This window comes from Vigna umbellata, chromosome 4 (genome assembly GCF_029865625.1).
Source record: "Vigna umbellata cultivar VRB3 chromosome 4, Vumbellata_1.0, whole genome shotgun sequence".
Classification (NCBI taxonomy): domain Eukaryota; kingdom Viridiplantae; phylum Streptophyta; class Magnoliopsida; order Fabales; family Fabaceae; genus Vigna; species Vigna umbellata.
Window position 1 is genome coordinate 44,027,737 of NC_142168.1, and position 19,339 is coordinate 44,047,075.

At 39.6% G+C, this 19,339-nt stretch overlaps 2 pseudogenes across 1 annotated transcript; both read right to left on the minus strand.

Annotated features, from left to right (window-relative positions):
* Positions 1-8,924: 8,924 nt before the first annotated feature.
* Positions 8,925-10,145, minus strand: LOC148200321 (pentatricopeptide repeat-containing protein At3g09040, mitochondrial pseudogene; annotated as a pseudogene).
* A 1,240-nt stretch (positions 10,146-11,385) lies between these two features.
* Positions 11,386-17,731, minus strand: LOC148200322 (phosphatidylinositol-3-phosphatase SAC1-like; annotated as a pseudogene). The gene is made up of 9 exons (XR_015786053.1): positions 17,577-17,731; positions 17,337-17,468; positions 14,753-15,138; positions 14,531-14,652; positions 14,336-14,446; positions 13,962-14,174; positions 12,675-12,854; positions 12,036-12,147; positions 11,386-11,731 (listed from the first exon to the last, which is right to left on the minus strand). The product of XR_015786053.1 is annotated as a phosphatidylinositol-3-phosphatase SAC1-like (transcript).
* Between the last annotated feature and the right edge of the window lie 1,608 nt (positions 17,732-19,339).

The following is a 19,339-nucleotide window of genomic DNA, read 5'->3' on the forward strand; positions in this document are numbered from 1 at the left end:
CCTGCTACTAAACGAATCAAATTTATTGGCAAGTGATTGTTACTGCTCTTTCATTTTATCCAATTCTAAATTTATTTTTGCTCGTGATTGTCAAGATTCAGAATCCCTACAGATTTAATTGTTAACCATTCTTGTAAGGACCGCACGTTCTTTTATTTTAGAAAAGAAAATGTGGTGGGGGTGGGCCTCATGTGGGTGGCTGCACGTTCAGCAAAAGTGGAAGTACCACTGTTTTGGCTTTGTTCAGCAGCAGATGTGAGTGGTGGTCTCTCTACCTGGAAGTGCTTCAGCCACCAAGGGAGACACCATCATTACCTTCGTAGTGGGCTTGGCACTGAGGAGTGGAAGGGACGGCTGAGTATCATCCAAGCTGGCACCAACAGTGGAGTGCAGAGTCTTCTTTCCTTTTAAGAGAAGAACCCATTGGATTCAAGGGGTGCTGGTTCTGAAATTCTGGAGGAGTGGAATTCTTGCTGCCATATCTGTGAGAGGGTGAAGTGGGGAGCTGCTGAAGTGCAAGGAGGCCTTGGATTGCAAGTCTTGGAAGAGATTGATTCAAGAGGGGTGTTCGGTGCTGCATCTGGAGGAGTGTAAGGCTTGCTGCAAATCTGGGAGAGGTGAAGTGGAGAACTTTTGGAGTTGCAAGGAGATCAAGACACTGCATTTCTAGATCAAAGGAAGTCTTCAAGAGGTAAGGGGAGCTAGATCTTTTGTTTGATTGTAAGGGGAGCTAGATCTTTTGTTTGATTGTAAGGGGAGTTAGATCTTTTGTTTGATTGTTGAAATATACTGTATTTGATGCAAATCTGGGAAGAAGGGGATGAAAAATGGGGTTTCTGGGTTTTCTGGAAAATCTGGTGCGATTCTGCAGAATTCTGCAGAACGCGCGTACGTTCAATTTTGGTCAGTAAAAATGGGGCGTTCGTCCAAATTGCTCGACCAATTAATGGTCGGCAAAAGTAACGGGTGTTCGCGTTCGTCCTTAGGCAAAGTAAGTAATATATTAGACGTTCGTCCAATTTGTGTTCTAAGGTAACGGGCGTTCGCGTTCGTCCTTAGGCAAAGTAAGTAATATACTAGACGTTCGTCCAAACAATATCCAGTGAATTAGTAATGTTAGGCGTTCGTCCTTAGTTTAGCATTCTCATAAAGCAATCTGTAGCGTTCGGTCTTGGTAGATTAATGATTATGAGCGTTCGTTCCCAATTTGGTATTTTAGGTTTCAATCTTGAATGTTCGTTCTTATATTGATATTCTGAGGTTTCAATTATGAGCGTTCGGCCTTTGCGAAGTATTCTTAGGTTTGAATCATGAGCGTTCGGTATTCATCTGAAATTCTTAGGTTTGGATCTTAACGGTCGGTTTTGATGTATTAGTGATTGTAGTGTTCGGTTTTAATTCGGTAGTCTCCAATGGTGATCTAGAGCGTTCGTCTGGGTGTATAATTGACTTTGCGCGTTCGTTGTTAAATTGGTACACTTAGGTTTCAATCTTGAGCGTTCAAACGATCGGTCTTCGTGTATTAGTAATTGTAGCGTTCGGCCTTCATCTGATATTCATAAGATTGAATCTTGAACGTTCAGTTTTGATGTATTAGTGTGCGTTCGGTTTTAAATTTATATTCGTAAACTTAGATGTGGAACGTTCGGTTGTAAATTGATATTCTTTAGTTTGATATTGAACGTTCGAAATTGTAGTATTCGGATTAAATTAGTATTCTCAGGATTTGATTTAGTACCAAACGGTCAGAATGGATTTAGTACCGTTCGGTCAGGTGTTGATTTAATACTGTTATGTTAAATGGATTTCGACCTTAGCGTTCGGCCTCAGAGTGTTTCGTCTCATAGCGATCATTAATAGATAGTGATCGGTCTAGATGATGCTTATTTCAGGAAACGACCGTTCGTAAATAGTGCTCGGAAAATAGTGCTTAAGCTTAGCGTTCGTTCGAATAGTGTTCGGCCATAAAGTATTCGGTCTAATAACGTTTGATGTTTTAGTGTCGAGCCTGAGTTTGATCTTAACGTTCGTCCAGGCAGTATTCGATTTAAGTGAAGTGTTCGGTTATAGCGTTCAGCCGAATGGTGTTCAATCCAGTGTGGTGCTCGATTTTTAGCGTTCGGCATGATGTAGTAGGATCCGACAACGTCCGTCCAAATAGCGTTCGTTCAGTAGCGTTCGTCCAGCAGTGTTCGGTGAATAATGCTCGTCCAAATAGTATTCTACAAATAGTGTTCAGTCTAAGTGCATTTTCTCTTGAATTGAATTATGTGTACAAATGTTCAGAATATATGCTGGGATGTGATGTATGTGAAAATATGTGAATGTATGAAATATGATAAATTACGGTGAGGATATGATTGTAAATGTAAATGATGTATGTGAGTATGAAGTGGACATCTCAGGGAGAGATGACTATAAGTGGTTATGTGGTGTTGTGGTTGTTCTGTATAACTGTAGTGAACTTAGGATCGGTCTGTCTATCCCTACACTCAAAGCATTGTTCATGCTCCCATAGAGAATAATAGTGTCAGTGGTGAGAGTAGAGGGAGGTCCTTGTCTATAGCCTTTAATGGCAGATATAGGCAGGTTGGGGATTTACCTTGTGTGTTGGAGAGTGCCAGCAGAACTATGCAAGTGTAAAGAGGAGTCTTGTGTAAGGACCGTGCGTCCTTTTAAAATAAGAAGTGGGGAGGGGACGGCTGCACATGAGAGTGTTGGGGGAGGTGGCCCACTTTCGGCTACTGGTGGATAGTGTGAGGACCGCACGTTCTCTTTCTTTTAGTAGTGGAGGGGCTCCCTGTTCAGCAAAGTGGGCAGCAGTTGTGAGTTGTGGGTCTCTCCACCTTGAGTGCTCCAACCATCACGAGGAATCTTCATCATTTTCTTCATAAGTGGGTTTGGCACTGAGGAATGGAAGGGGAGGGCTCAGATCCGTTCAGATAGCATCAACAGTGGAGTGCCCAGATCTTCCTTTCTATTAAAGGGAAGATTCCATGGATTCAAGAGGGGCTGGGTTCTGATTTTCTGGAGGAGTGGAATTCTTGCTGCCATATCTGTGAGAGGGTGAAGTGGGGAGCTACTGAAGTGCAAGGAGGCCTTGGATTGCAAGTCTTGGAGGAGATTGATTTAAGAGGGGTGTTCGGTGCTACATCTGGAGGAGTGTAAGGCTTGCTGCAAATCTGGGAGAGGTGAAGTGGAGAACTTTTGGAGTTGCAAGGTGTCAGACCTCGGAAATTTAACCCAAAACCCCTGCCCAAATCCATTTAAAGCGCACCCAAAACCCTGTAAACTGATGCCAGGTGTCAAGATTGGAAGATTCGAAAATCAGTAGTGGAGGACAAGTGTCTACAGGAGAGTGTACGTCCGGGTAGACAAAAATGATTTTTTCTGAAAAACCCTGCTCACTCTGATCTGCATGCACCTTCTCCTTCCAAACTCTGACTTTCCATTTCTCCTTCTCTCTAGAAAACTCTCCCTTCTCTCTACTGTAACTCATCCTTCTCTTCTCCGATCATCATTTCAGAAATCGTAGAAGTGTTCCCGGCGTCATAAGCTTCATTTTGAACCGATCATTTCCGAGTTCTGAAACTGGTAAGTTTTCTCCTCCTTAACCTTTCGTTCTTGTCAACATGCAAACCAAGTTCTGGTTTCATGAATCCTTAGTTTTAGTTCTGAATCATTGTTGGTTCGTTATTTGATTTTGGTTCGTAGAGCAGCTGAGCGTTAAGGGTAAAAGGAATCTTAGTTCTTTTGCAAACCAAGTTGCAGACTGTAGGACGTCCGTTCACACTAGAAGTAAGGGAAGCTTATCTAATTTAATTGTATGTTGTTGTACGCCAGCTGAAAATGAATGCATGTGGCTGAATGAGTTGATATGTATGAAGTTTAGGAATGTGAATATGAGTAATCATTTTGGAGTATGAATTATTAATATGGATTTTATGAAGTATGTAAATTGATATTTGGTGTGAAGTTATAAGGTTATGAACTGATATGTTGAGATTTGAGTTGGAAATAAATGAAATCTGAATATGAAATTCTACTATGATAAAGTACTTTCGTTACTGAACGGTCATTGACCGTTCGGTTTCCTGTGAACATAGTTAAAAAGGGATTCTTTCATTTGGATAGAATCCTAGTGTAGGACGAGCGCCCTCGTGTGGAAATACTATGTTTGAGCGTTCGGCCAAACATAGTTGTACTCGGATATCCTGGAATAAAGTAATACATATATATATATATATATATATATATATATATATATATATATATATATATATATATATATATATATATATATATATATATATATATATACCCTCGTACTTTAAGACTAGTAGTGCTCGGTCTTACACCTAGCGCTCGTATTAAGTAGTGCTCGGTCTTACACCTAGCGCTTGTAAGGTCCTATTTTTTTTATTTTAAAAGGAGATGGGAGGAGCAATCAGTGTTGGGAAAACAACAGCCGCCCATAGAAAGAAGTGAGGTTTTTGTTTTATTTGGAAAATGGGGAGCAAACGTTCGGGTTTTGCTCTCATTTTTGGCACCATTCAACAAGCTTTGTGCGTAGGAGATAAAAGGGGTAATGGGCTCTGCACTAAGGGAGGGAAAGCCTTGCTGCTAAATCGGTGAGAGGGTGAAGTTCGGAGCTGCTGAAGTGCAAGGAGGCCTTGAGATAGATTCAAGAAGGGTGTTGGATGTTGGTTCTGAATTTCTGGAGGAGTGAAGAGGCTTGCTGTAGATCTGGGAGAGGTGAAGCGGAGAGTGTTAGGAGTTGCAGCTGCAAGTCTTGAGGAAGATAGATTCAAGATTCACGAAGGAAGTCTTCAAGAGGTAAGGGGAGTTAGATCTTTCGTTTGATTGTTGAATTTTACTGTCTTTGAAGCAAATCTGGGAATTTGAGGATAAAAAATGGGGTTTCTGGGTTTTCTGGAAAACCTGGTGCGATTCTGCAAAATTATGAAGAAACGCGCGCTCGTCCAAACGGTGCTCGACCAAATACTGGTCGGAAAATTTTTGAACGTTCGGTATTGTATTCTGAACGTTCGCCCGAATAAAGACCAAATAGTTGTACGCCAAATCTGAGCGTTCGTCCAAAAGGTGTTTACCTATTTTCCTCTCGTAGCAATTGATTTATGTGCGTTCGTCCAAAAGGTATTTACATAGTATTCGGCCTGATTGTGTTGGATCTCGTAGCGTTTGTCCTAATAGTACAGTGTTAGCAGATAGCGAGCGTCCATAGGTATTATGAGCGTTCGGTGTTGATGTTGTTGGTCTTCAGTCAGCGAGCGTTCATAGGCATTAGCGAGCGTTCGGTCTTGATGTTGCTTGTCTTTAGGCAGCGAACGTCCATAGGTATAAGCGACCGCTCGGTCTTGTGTCCTCTAGTAACGAACGTTAACGTTCGTTCTGCGCTTGTTTTGATGATCGTTAAGCGTGCGATCTAAATTTGATATTCTTAGGTTTAAATACAGAACATTCAGTTTTGATGATGTATTCTCAGGTTCAACTTGTGAACGTTCGGTTTTAAATTGGATTATTAAGTTTGGATCATAAGCATTCAGTCTTGGGTATTAGCGATTGTGAGCGTTCGGTTTAAAGTTGGTATTCCTAGATTTGGATCTTGAGCATTCGGTCTTTGTGTTTGTGAACGTTCGGTATTAATTCAATGGTCTTAAGTTTGGGATATTTTAGCGTTCGGTTTCAGTGAACTAAGGAATTGTAAGCGTTCGTCCTAAATTGTTATTTTCAGGAAGCGATCTTGAGCGTTCGTTTTGATGAATTAGTGATTTTAATCGTTCGGCTTAAAGTTGATATTCCTGGGTTTGGATCTTGAACGCTCGGTCTTGGTTTAATGCTGATTATAAGCGTTCGGTCTTGGTTTAATGCTGATTATGAGCGTTCGGTCTTAGCGTGTTAATGATGGATAGCGTTCGATCTTGATCATATTTTTCTCTGGCTTCAATTTTAGCGTTCGTTCAAATTGTGTTAGTCTCAGGCTTCAATCATAGCGTTCGTTCTGGCAGAATTCATTTTGAGTGATGTTCTGTTTTAGCGTTCGGCTGAATATTGTTGGTGCTCCGTTTTAGCGTTCGACATGATATTGTAGGAAATGATAACGTCCGTCCAAAGAGTGTTCGACCTGGTTTTTTTGAAAATAGCGTTCGTTGAGTAGCGTTCGTCTAATAGTGTTGGGTGAATAGTGCTCGGTCAAATAGTATTCAGCAGATATCGTTCGGCATACAGAGTTTGGTCATATAGCGTTCGTCCAGTTCGTTTTGTTGAATAGCGTTCGGCCACATAGTGCTCGGTAAATAGTGTTCTTCCAATTAACGTTCAGTGAATAGTGTTCGGATGAACATTGTCCCGTGAATAGTGTTCGGATGAAAAGTGTTCTGCAAATAGTGTTGGGTTCTAAGTTGGTTTTCCCTGGAATTGAATTATGTGTACAAATGTTTGAAATATATGCTGTGATGTAAAGTATGTGAATGCATGAGATATGCTAAATTACTGGGATATTATGATTGTGAATGTGAATAGTGAAATTGAGTATGATTTGGACATCTCGAGGAGAGATGGACGAAAGTGATGTGTGGTCTTGTTGTTCTGTATAATTGTAGTGAACTTTGTATTTTGGTCTGTCTATCCCTACACTCAAAGCATTGTTCATACTCAAATAGAGGAGAACAATGTAAGTGGTGAGAGTAGAGGGAGGTCCTCGTCTATAGTCTTTGAATTTAGACATAGACAGATTGGGGGATTTACCTTGTTAGTGTTGGATAGTGCCAACTGAACTATGCAAGTGCAAAGACGACTGATAGTTCGACAGTTATACAAATCCGGATGAGTCGTATGTGTGGATTTACCTTGTATAGTGTTGGGGAGTGCCAGCAGACTATGCGAGTATAAAGATGAGTCGTGTGTGTGGATTTACCTTGCATAGTGTTGGGGAGTGCCACCAGACTATGCGAGCGTAAAGATGTGTGGGTTGTGGTTTAACGAGCATGTTTTAATTGTTCCTTTATATGTATTTATGTATGATGACATGAATTAACTATGATATATGTATAACATGCTTTTTATATCTAGCTCACCCTTGCATTGTTTGTGTTGTGTGCCGTTTGGGTATGTTTCGTTGGCGATGATCATCCACTTGGATGGGAGCAGATGTTGTCGAGGAGATCCCCTTGGAGCAAGAGCTGGAGGTTACTGATGTTGCGGAGTAGTCTTCTTAGGAATTTCCTGATTGAACACTTGTAGTGTTTAATCCTTTCAACTGTTCAAGTTTAAATTTTCAGTTTCTTTTATTTCTGGATGACTGTAATTTCACATTTAATTACACGTCATACTCCGACTGTTCTCTATATTTGGATGTTAACGTCTTTATTATATAATATTGGTTATTATATAATCGGGATGTTACATTAATGGTATCAGAGCAGTTCTTTCCTTAGAAATCTGTAGGTTGTGGGTGCGCTTCGTTTGTGATTGTGTACCCTGGTCTCGGGATGGAAGTTGTGTTGGTTTGAGTCAGGCTAATGGCCTTTCTTTCTGTGTTAACAGAAGATGGCACCTACGTCTCCTCATCGTTCTCCTCCGCGGGTTGATCAACTTGACTCTAATCAGATGTTGAACGCGGTGCTTCAGGCGTTGCAATAGCAGAATGTTGTGTTGGTTCAAGCAGAACACCGTTGCATTGCAAAACCTTGAAGCCGCAAGGAGGTCGGCAGAGAACGCAAGAGTGTCTTCCGAGAACACTCAAAGGGAGTTCATGGAATTGATGACTAGTGCTAGGACTCCTCCAAGTGTTTCTTCCGTTGTTATTCCTGTGCAAGAATGGAGCTTGGAGAGCTTTCTGCAACATCGCCCAGCAAGATTCACTGGCAAGTGCAGTCCTGATGAAGCTGATCACTGGTTTAGGGACATGGAGAGGATATTTGAAGCCAAGGGGTGTCCTACTGAGAAGAAGTTGGCCTATACTCAGTATCTGCTTACCGGGGAAGCTGGCCATTGGTGGAACAGCATGAAGATGATTCTTGAAAGGAGTGGGACTCCTATTACTTGGGAGCTGTTTAAGACAAAATTTTACATTGAGTACTTTCCAGACAGTGTGAGATTTGCAAAGGAAGTGGAATTCTTAGAGCTGGTGCAAGGCAGCAGGACAGTGTCAGAGTATGCAAATCGCTTCAAGCATTTACTTCGCTTCAACACCATGGTAGTGGATGAAGAGTGGCAGTGTAGAAAGTTCGAGAATGGCTTGAGGAATGATATCAAGTTGATGGTAAAGGGATTGCGTATCAGAGAGTTCCCTACATTGGTGGAAATGTCCCGTGATCTAGAGAAGACGAAGAGTGAATCTGAGGGACAACAGAGTCAGCCTGCTAGGAATGGGGGACGATCTAGGTCTCGTGATGGAGTTAGTACTAGGAAGACGCCTTACGCTAGACCATCCTTCTCTTTTGGGTCTAGGGGTTCATCCTATCAACCATCGGTGCAGTTAGGACCAGCCGGCTCATTCGGCACCGTTAAATGTTTTAATTGTGGAGGACCTCATTATCGGAGCAACTGCCCTGTGGGAAGAAGAGCAGTGAAGTGTTTCAAGTGTGGGAAAGAGGGGCACTTTGCTGATGAGTGTACTTTTGCAGTAGTATTAGGGTCTCAGGCACAGAGGACTGGTTTGCCTCCACCCAGGGGAGGTGGCAGACCTCCAACGACGGGCAGAGTCTACGCCTTGGTTGGATCAGAGGCAGTCAGCTCAGGTAACATCCTCGTCCGTATTTGTTTACTTCTTGTTTACCTATGTTGTACTTTTTGATTTGGGGGCAACACACTCCTTCATTGCGAAGGCATGTGTTGAAAAGTTGGGTATGTCTGTAGAAGAGTTAGGCGTTGATCTGTTGGTGTCTACACCAGCATCAGGGTTAATCGGGACGTCTTCTGTATGTCCGTTGTCCGATTGTTGTAAGTGGGACGTACATATCTATCAATGAATTGTTGACAAATAAATTGGAGGTAAAACCCTTCTTGATAATAGTTGAATGCAACTGGTGACCAATTCGTACGTATTCAAAGGATGCACACGAGCTCAAAATGCTTGTGTAGGTAAATTCATCTAGGTGAACGCCACATATTGTCATACCCGAGAACAACTCCATGACATTACTTAAATAGGCATTCTGTGAATAAACTCCTATGGTGTTCCAGACAATCATATTTTGGTGAGATATAGCATCAAATACTTGGCGTGCAGCATCCAGCATCGCACACTTGCCATACATATTGATCAAAGAACTTGCAACGTATATACTGGAATCGAAACCTTGCTTGATAGCCAGGGCATGAACTAGGAAGCCGTGATGGAGGGCGGCTAAACTGGCAATTGCACTTAAAACTCTTGCGAGTGTGGATCTTGAGGATTTGACACCATGCTTACTCATTTGACGAAAGAAGGCAAGAGCCTCCTGATAATGGCCTCTCTTGGCATGACCAGAAATCATGACATTCCAGGCCACAACATTGCAGGTGGAGATGGGCATCTGTGCAAACAATTGGAAAGCATTGTCCAGCTTTCCTAAAGAGGTGTAAGTGTTTAAGACGATGACAAGTGCCACAGGGTCTAGAAGTGGAAAAGAAGCGGGAGAAACAGTGATGCGTATTTTGTCAAATACGTGAAGTGCTTGCTGAGGCAAGCCGGCTTGAACATAACCAGAGATTAAAGAGGTCCAAGAAACAGGGTGCAGATGAGGGGAGGGTGCGGCGTCAAATAGGGTGCGAGCAGAAGTGAGAGAGTGGGAATTGGCGTAAAGATGGATGAGTGCGCCATAACAGAAGGAGGCAGATTGAAGACCCCTCTTAATTATGCAGCAGTGAACTGCCCTCCCCAACTCAACATTGTGTAGCTTTGCACAGGCGGACAGAGTGATGGCGAAAGTAAACTGATCAGGGGAATGGCCAGAGTTGAGAAAAGAAGCATAACATCGAAGGACACTTTGGGGCAATCCATGGGTGGAGTGCATGCGAAGAAGGGAATTCCAGGCACTGGCATTCCCCTTCGCCTTCCCCTGACACTCACTCTCAACACTCCAACGCCCATGGTAGCCTCTCCCTCTCACCACACCTCTCACTGTAACACTCACGCGCATCAATCAATTCGATTTGATTCCCTTTTCTCCCCCTTCCAACTATCCGCACATTCTTTCTCTTTTGTTCTTCTGTTAGAAGTAAAATCCAATTTGCGTATGGAACCTTCTATTCACGTTTTTAATTAAGGCCAAATGACAGACGACATTTCATCCTTCCCTATGAAGCTCCGAGACGGCTGGGAGGCCGCGCTTCCCCGCTTCCGACACTTTGCTGACACGAACACGTTTCGGGGACGTGCACGACATGGTGTCGGACACCGTTTTTAGGGCTAGAGACGGTCCTGACGCGGCGAAGAAGATACGTCTTGGTTGTTGCAACCGGAAATCGAAAAAAGCGGAGTTGCATAGGAAAACTCTCTTTTTATGGAAACATTTTTCGGAAGCTTTTGATAGGGTGTAGGAAGCTTTAACCATTTTATTGTCTTATGTCCTTGCATTCCACCCTTTGTGAGCTACAATAATTCAGTCTCTTTTACATGATTTGCATAACAAGGGCTCTCGTCTTTCGGTCACATATTATAATAGTTAGAATGCAACTCATGTTACTGTTATTCTGATGGTTTGCCAGAGGACCAAACATTTAGAGATATTTTCTCTCGGTCCAAGAGGAACTTCAACAAAGTCATATGAAATTGTTACGCTTTTCTACAAAAGTGTCTCTCCAAACCTCTCTGGAATCAATATTCTCGCCTCTGATTTATGTGGGATATCAAAATACCATTAGTTGTCCCACTTCAGGTAGAAGAAGCACAGCAAGTTTGTCATACTAATTTTGCCAATTCTGGATGGTTCAAGAACTATTTGTCATGCTTCCTATTTATTTTGTTTTTTCCTTTCTGTTCTGCTGTTTTGTCCTATTTAGTTAGATTATTTCCTATCTATCCAGTTACAAGAAAAATTCAGTCTATGCATGCATCATTGTATCCCACTTTAAAATAAGGGAAAACAACATAGAACATTTCATCCTTAATAGTTTCATTCATCCCTAAATATCCAAAATGTCTGAAAAAGCAAAACAATAGCACTTCAAAGCAAATTCATTAGAACCCATCTCTATATATTATAAGGATTAAAACAATTAGAATAAAATTATAAGAACTAAAACCTAAGTATAGTAAAAGTACCGGAACTAAACTTCAGTTTGAGTATGGAATAACCAAGGCAATCCTATGGAGAAAAAATGTGCTCAAATTTAAAAAAGAAAAATTAATTATATATATATATATAAGGCCTGACCAAATGATAAGAAAACTGACAACGTCTTTTGTATAAGGAACTACGAGTTAAAATAGTACAGAAACAAATGTTCAAATTATACATGTCAAAATAATAACCCATCATATCCTTTGTAGTTTTTCTTCCCCAGTTAACCATCTTGTAAGCCAACTCGGATCATCGGCAAAGAATTTACAAGATCTGGGAATGATCCCAAGGTCCGCACCAACTTGGTCATACTCCTTTAGAGCTGCTTCCATTTCTGTCGCAACGCTAGTATCATTAGCAATTTCATATGAACTCGTGCTTAAAGCATCTGCGTAGTGTTGCTCCCTCTCAGAGTCATTTTGGAAAAGTTCCAAGGCAGGTCCCTGCATGCATGCCAAGGATAAAGGCAGTAAAAACTACATTTTGGCAGCAAGCAGCAAACATGCATATCACATCCTAATAAAGATGCTATTTTATCTGCTTCATTTCATATTTATTTCTTTGTCATTTCTTATTAAAAATATAACATGCCAATCAACCCAGCATGTACTTAAACTAAAGGAGAGATTTGTACCTCTGACAGCGCTTTCTTTGAAGCAAGCAATGGTAAGTGTTTCATACATAAGTCCAGATACAAAGTACTAGTTATGTGGGCATGTTTATATTTCTCACGGTTAAAGCACATACCTGACATAGCTCGGCATAATGTTTATATATCTCACTGCTTTCATCTTGATCGCCGAGGAGACTACCTCCATACCACCCATTCGCCTCATTTGCTGAGGTCATTGCAAGGTACCTACCAGATCAAAAAGTATAAAAAGAGCATCATCTGTAAACTGAACAAGCTAAAGGCATCAAGTGAGAATATGCCGGAAGAGACAACACTGGATTCCCAACCAATGAAGAATGGGATTTCAGGTAGTTATAAATACAGTAAATCCTAGACAAGCACTTCATAAATTTTTAAAAGAAATCCTTCATTCATTATAATTTAAACCAACTGTAGCATGAACTTACTTCTTAATTGTAGAAAATAAACAAGTTTAGAATTATTCGTGGTCACTTAAAATATTAAGAGCACCAGCTCAACTTAACGGATCAAATTCAAATGCACCAAGTCTGTTCCCCATTATCAGCATGGCAGCTCTGTCTAGAGCTAAAAAAATCACAACGCACAATGTAAACATACAAATGAGTTTTATAGCGACCTACAGTGTAAACGTTAGCCAACAGAAAAATAATCAAATGGGATACTGATCATGAAAGGAAAAATGGAAGGTGCAATGAAGTCACACAAGGATAATGAACTTTTAAGATACATACCTTTGGAAAACATCCTCTTCATTCATATCACTGCCAGAAGAAAGCCAATTCAAGTCACAAAATCCATTAGCATGAGATCCTTCAACGTCAGTTTCATGAGAAGCTACTTTTGCAGCAGAGGAACCCTCTTCGTACTTTCTCTGGCCAAAAAGCCAATTCGGGCTTTTTAGCTGTATCTCACTGGGGATTAACAAACAATCATTGTCTCGACAAAATTACCTCAAGTTACTTAGATCACTGAATAGCTTTTGCATCTCACACTAGTCAGAAATTCTACCCACTATTTCCATACAAAATGATGTACATGGTTAGGGTGGAAGGAATGGCTTAAATGGCAACTAAGTTTAAACAGAAATTACATTCATCTAGAAATGGTGATTCTAATCTTACTTTCAAGAGAGATTGTCTTCTAAATAATCTACCAAAATTATCAAGCGGATTAATGGATTGCTTCTATTTGATGTTGTTTGACATCAGAGGGAGTTGATTGAAAGGAATCCAACTTTTTGCTGCTTGTGTTAGTTAGAATCTGAACTGAACATGCGGTGAATTATTCATTCATAATCACAAAATTTAATAGGCATTCATAAACCAATCAAACAAAACTATCTCAATTAGATTCCTGAGCATTGATAGAAAATTAGTTGAAGGGACAGAAGCTAAAAAGCACAGGACAATATGGCATGCGGACCAATTATGTCAGAGACCCAAAAAGTAGAAGAAGAAACAGGGAAAATGAGAGAATATATGGATTATTTCAAAAATGAAACAGAAAATACAGTAGGATGGTGATTTCTACTGCCGCATCCTCTAGACAAGTTAGCACCTTCAAGCCATAACAGAATTCCACAATATATTTTCGTATCCTCTCTTCTCATTCTCCTCCCCTTTATATTCCCACTACTTCTCACTCCTTAACTAATTTTGTTACACCCTTTGCCACATCAGCATTTTTATTCACACCCTTGTTTCTCCTCTCCTGCACTCTCCAAATCCCGGGCCTAGTTTCAAAATGTAAGCCCACATTTCCAGTCCTAACAAATTATTTTTGAAATGATAAAACCGGTCAAGTAAGTACTAAGAAGCAGGGAGAGACAAAATCAGCTACTTTTGTCTTATAATAAGAACCAAAGCTACAGGAACTGGTCTTTAAGTGGAATGGCAAGAAAATTTCTAATATTTACATATGCATGTCAGAAAATCACGAGAAAAGGGAAGCAGTCTATAAAAAGTACAATAAACAAGAAATAAAATCATTAAACAGCAACTCAGAATAAGAGAAATTACGCTGCATCAGGTGCCACTCCACTGTTTCCAGAACTCCCACCTGGTCTTTGATCAGGTTCAGAGCATAGTCTTACATTTTTAATTGTACTACAGGTCTTCTCAATTAACTTGTCAAACGATGTCAACTTTATCCGTAAAAAGTCTTCTCTGCAAGCGGGTATTGGGGTGAATACTATTCCACCACTTTCAGAAGGCTTAGGATTCGGTTCAGAACTGAAAAATTCAGGAAGAAAATATGAACTGATAGGGAAAATAAACAATAGAAACTGTATTTACATACAAAAGAAATGAGAAAATCAATTCTAAATATCATAGAAGCATGTGCATGTCACTAATGGATTTTAATATCAGCCAATTTAACTAGGATGACTCACCACTTCTCAGGAATTAGATCATCCCCAACCCCAGATACATGGAGATAATAATCTGAATCCAGCTCCCACAGAGCAGGTTTCCCTTCATGTGGTTGGAAGTAACCTAAAAATCTGGAAAAAGAACAATATATTAAATATTTAAAATATTAATTATTTATTCAACACTAGATTAACCAAGGGACAGAGGAATAATACAAGTTTATTGCATCTTGCTTTTCACCATCTGTGTAAGCATTGCTATAATATCGTTTTATGGACTTCAAAAACTCTCTTGATTGTGTTGTTGCTTTCCACTTTCCCTGCCTCTCCGGAAACACCTGTCATTCACCAAAATATACACACATGTATTATAGCAAACAGCAGAAGAAGACGGAGACTAGATATTTGTGAAGGAGAATCTCATAAAATATGCCATACAGTATTGTGAGCTGCTGAACCACCATACTGCTGAGCAAGAGCATCCCCCATGCTTTGATACATATCCATTAGAGCTGCAGCGATACTACTATCAGGATCCACTTTGGGCACATCACTCAAACCCATTGCATGGAGCTGGCGTCCTAAAGCTTGAAGACCATATGCATACTGGGCAACATTTGTACGGTCCAAGCAGTCAATGCAGTTGGTACGAAGAACTCCACTCTGAAAATGTGGTGCATCACTACTAAAATTATCTTTTTTTATTCTGATGGTTAGTGTCAGTCTCTTTGTCTCGGTTAACCACAGAGTTTATCATTTCACTACTGTTCCCAATCCTCACAATATCACCAGAACTAGCTCTCAGATCTCTCAGTGAAGCATCCCTAACAAAATAAAGAATTAGTTGAAAACATAAATAGAACTTCCATTCTCTAAAGCAACATGTTGCACTTTTACAATTATGATAAAATAAAACTGCAGTAGCATTCTGTTGGGCTGTCAGCCCAGTACACAGACAAACCCAGCCAAAGATTGATATTCTTAGTAATAGGTTTGAGCTGTTAGTTCTACGGTTCCGTTTATTGTTTGGTCCTAGGCCACACTTCACGTGATAAGGAATCTTCAAGTGGTACAAATTTGAGAATAAATTCTCTTCAAGAAAGAGGGTATGATAAAGTATTATCTCCTAAACATATATGAGAACAACTTGAGAAAGAACATTTGTCATTCAAAGGATCTATGACAAGGTCAAAGATAACACGTCTCCATGAAACTTATAATATTCCATGAAGGAGGAAAATAAAGAACATGAAAATCATGAACACAATTATAGAATAATTTAAGAAATTAAATAAATTTTAATTTTATTTTAATTTTACAAAATGTTAAATTTGTTGGGCGACCCAATCAGTGTTTGCTAGGCGAGTGGGCCTCGCTAAGTGAAAGTGAAAGTTTGCGTCTGTAATTTTCATTTTCTGTTATTTTTGTGTTGTGGGCGTTATTTTAGGATTTCGAGGTAATAGAAATACTAAAAGATGATGTAAACACTAGAGTCATATTATATGCATTTGTATTTTTTGAGAGAAGTTTATGTTCGTTCTTATATTAGAACTTTAATTCTTATCAAAGACTAAGATTTTTGTGGCGAATCTTCACTTAACTTATCAATCTGCTAGACTGTGGCATTCCCATTTCTCTCTTGTTCCACATTCTTTATTTCCCATACTTTTTCCTAAACAAGATCGTATCATTGGGTATTAGAACAAGGTTCTGGTTTGAATTTTTTTTCTTAGTTACTATTGTAATTAGAGAAGACATCTTTAGAATCTTCCTAATTAGGGAAAATAGATGTATAATCTTCTATTTTATTTTGTTTCCTTAGTTTTCCTATTTCTCATTCTAGGAAAATTAGATTGTTATAAATAGAGGATATGAAAATGTATTTTTCATGATTAAGAATAATAAAATCAGTCCTATTTTCTACTTGGTGTCAGAGCTCTGATCTTGGAGCTCCATCCCGCTGCACAAGTCGCGTCGCTGCCGCTGTCCGACTACCGCTGTTGCCGCTGTCCGACTACCGTCGTCGCCGGTTGGGGTCGTTGATAGGGCAGAAAGATGCGCCCAACACCGACGACCACAACGTCGGACGTTGCTCCAGGAGAGAAGCCGCCACCGTCGTCGGCGCGTATAGCCCACGCACCCACCTCCGGTGAAACTCACTTACCGCCACCGCCACAGACAGAGTCGTCAAAGCCTCCTGAGTCTGTTCCTAGGGTCGGTGACGACCCGTTTGGCCTATATTTAAGTAGATCCGAGTTTTAAGTTATGCTCCTTTTTTTTTTGTGTGACCCACACGCTGTCATTATCTCAGAAAAGGTCACCGGAGCCTCCTGGGCTTTGAAGTAAAAAATGAAAAAGCAAGGTATGCCTCATGAAGAAAGCATTGTATGGGCTTAAGCAATCCACTAGATTGGAAGATTTACAAAAGCAATGGTTTCCTTGGGATACTAACAAAGCTAAGGAGATCACACTCTATTCATAAAGCACTCTTCTACAAGTAAACTCACTCTATTGTTTGTCAATGTAGATGATATGATTATTGTAGGAGATGATGAAATAGAAAAATTGGCACTAAAAGATAAATTGGCAGCTCAATTTGAAATGAAAGACCTAGGAAAACTCAAATATTTTCTTGGAATAGAGGTTGCCTACTCCCAAAACGAATATGAGTTTATTCAAAACAAGAAAGGATATGAATTTATTCAAAAAGTTCATGATTTTCATGGAGACTTCTAGTTCTATGTTTCTTAATTCTGGAAAGAGCATATATTAACAGTGAAGGCTATAGAGCAGCAGGTGGTCAAACCTCAAAGCAGATGTATGAGGTGGAAAAGGTAACAGGACCCTGCATTTTTTTCCTATCTTTGCTATTTTATGGAAAACAAAAGGGCTTGGTTAGATAATACTGGATAGTAAATAATGTAATTCCATGTTAAGAGTTACAATTCGAAAAAAAATATGTAAAAAAACAAGAAAAACACTGTATTGAATGTCAAGTAACAATTTCAATGATAGATCATACCTTCCTGTGCTAGTTCGATTACTCTTGTTGGCCCTCTTTATTATACTGGGTTTACCACTGTAGTAAAAACCAGTTAAATCAAGCGCTTCACTTGCTACAGCTCCTAAAACTGCTAAAACATTGGCCGACTTGCTTTGAAAAGGCACAAAAGAATATAGAATAGTCACATATATGTTTGAAATGCAGGAAAAGTAAAAGACCACCACTGTGAGACTAAGAGATAAAGCACAGTAGGCTTACCTTTTTGCAAATTTGTGAAAGTCCGAGTGAATAAATCTAAGATGGTTCTCTACTGGTAGAATTTGGTTAAGATAACCAACAGCACTTGCAAATTCACGTCTCAGCATCATTTCTCGAGGCCTTTTCTCAACTGTCTGCATTTCATCTTTTAAATGAGCTACAAGAAACTATAAAATATTTTCTATTTTACAAAAGACGCAATTCATTAATGCAAACACATGTAACAAAGAACCATATTCGGTAGAGGATTCAGAGCTAAAGACAGTAGGGAAAAAAATTCTAGCATGCTTGGCACTGTTAGCAGTGTGTTAGGTGTTTCTTTTACATAAGTGCAAATCATAAGTGCAAATTGCAAATGAATAAAAATGTAAAAGAAACACCTAACACACTGCTAACAGTGCCAAGCATGCTAGAATTTTTTTCCCTACTGTCTTTAGCTCTGAATCCTCTACCGAATATGGTTCTTTGTTACATGTGTTTGCATTAATGAATTGCGTCTTTTGTAAAATAGAAAATATTTTATAGTTTCTTGTAGCTCATTTAAAAGATGAAATGCAGACAGTTGAGAAAAGGCCTCGAGAAATGATGCTGAGACGTGAATTTGCAAGTGTTGTTGGTTATCTTAACCAAATTCTACCAGTAGAGAACCATCTTAGATTTATTCACTCGGACTTTCACAAATTTGCAAAAAGGTAAGCCTACTGTGCTTTATCTCTTAGTCTCACAGTGGTGGTCTTTTACTTTTCCTGCATTTCAAACATATATGTGACTATTCTATATTCTTTTGTGCCTTTTCAAAGCAAGTCGGCCAATGTTTTAGCAGTTTTAGGAGCTGTAGCAAGTGAAGCGCTTGATTTAACTGGTTTTTACTACAGTGGTAAACCCAGTATAATAAAGAGGGCCAACAAGAGTAATCGAACTAGCACAGGAAGGTATGATCTATCATTGAAATTGTTACTTGACATTCAATACAGTGTTTTTCTTGTTTTTTAACATATTTTTTTTCGAATTGTAACTCTTAACATGGAATTACATTTTTTACTATCCAGTATTATCTAACCAAGCCCTTTTGTTTTCCATAAAATAGCAAAGATAGGAAAAAAATGCAGGGTCCTGTTACCTTTTCCACCTCATACATCTGCTTTGAGGTTTGACCACCTGCTGCTCTATAGCCTTCACTGTTAATATATGCTCTTTCCAGAATTAAGAAACATAGAACTAGAAGTCTCCATGAAAATCATGAACTTTTTGAATAAATTCATATCCTTTCTTGTTTTGATTAAATTCATATCGGTTTTGGGAGTAGGCAACCTCTATTCCAAGAAAATATTTGAGTTTTCCTAGGTCTTTCATTTCAAATTGAGCTCCCAATTTATCTTTTAGTGCCAATTTTTCTATTTCATCATCTCCTACAATAATCATATCATTTACATTGACAAACAATAAAGTGAGTTTACTTGTAGAAGAGTGCTTTATGAATAAAGTGTGATCTCCTTGGCTTTGTTATAAAGTGTGATCTCCTTGGCTTTGTTAGTATCCCAAGGAAACCATTGCTTTTGTAAATCTTCTAAACCATGCTCTAGTGGATGGCTTAAGCCCATACAATGCTTTCTTCAAGAGGCATACCTTGCTTCTTTCATTTTTTACTTCAAAGCCTAGGAGGCTCCGGTGACCTTTTCTGAGACAATGACAGCGTGTGGGTCACACAGAAAAAAAAGGAGCAGAACTTAAAACTCAGATCTACTCAAATATAGGCCAAACGG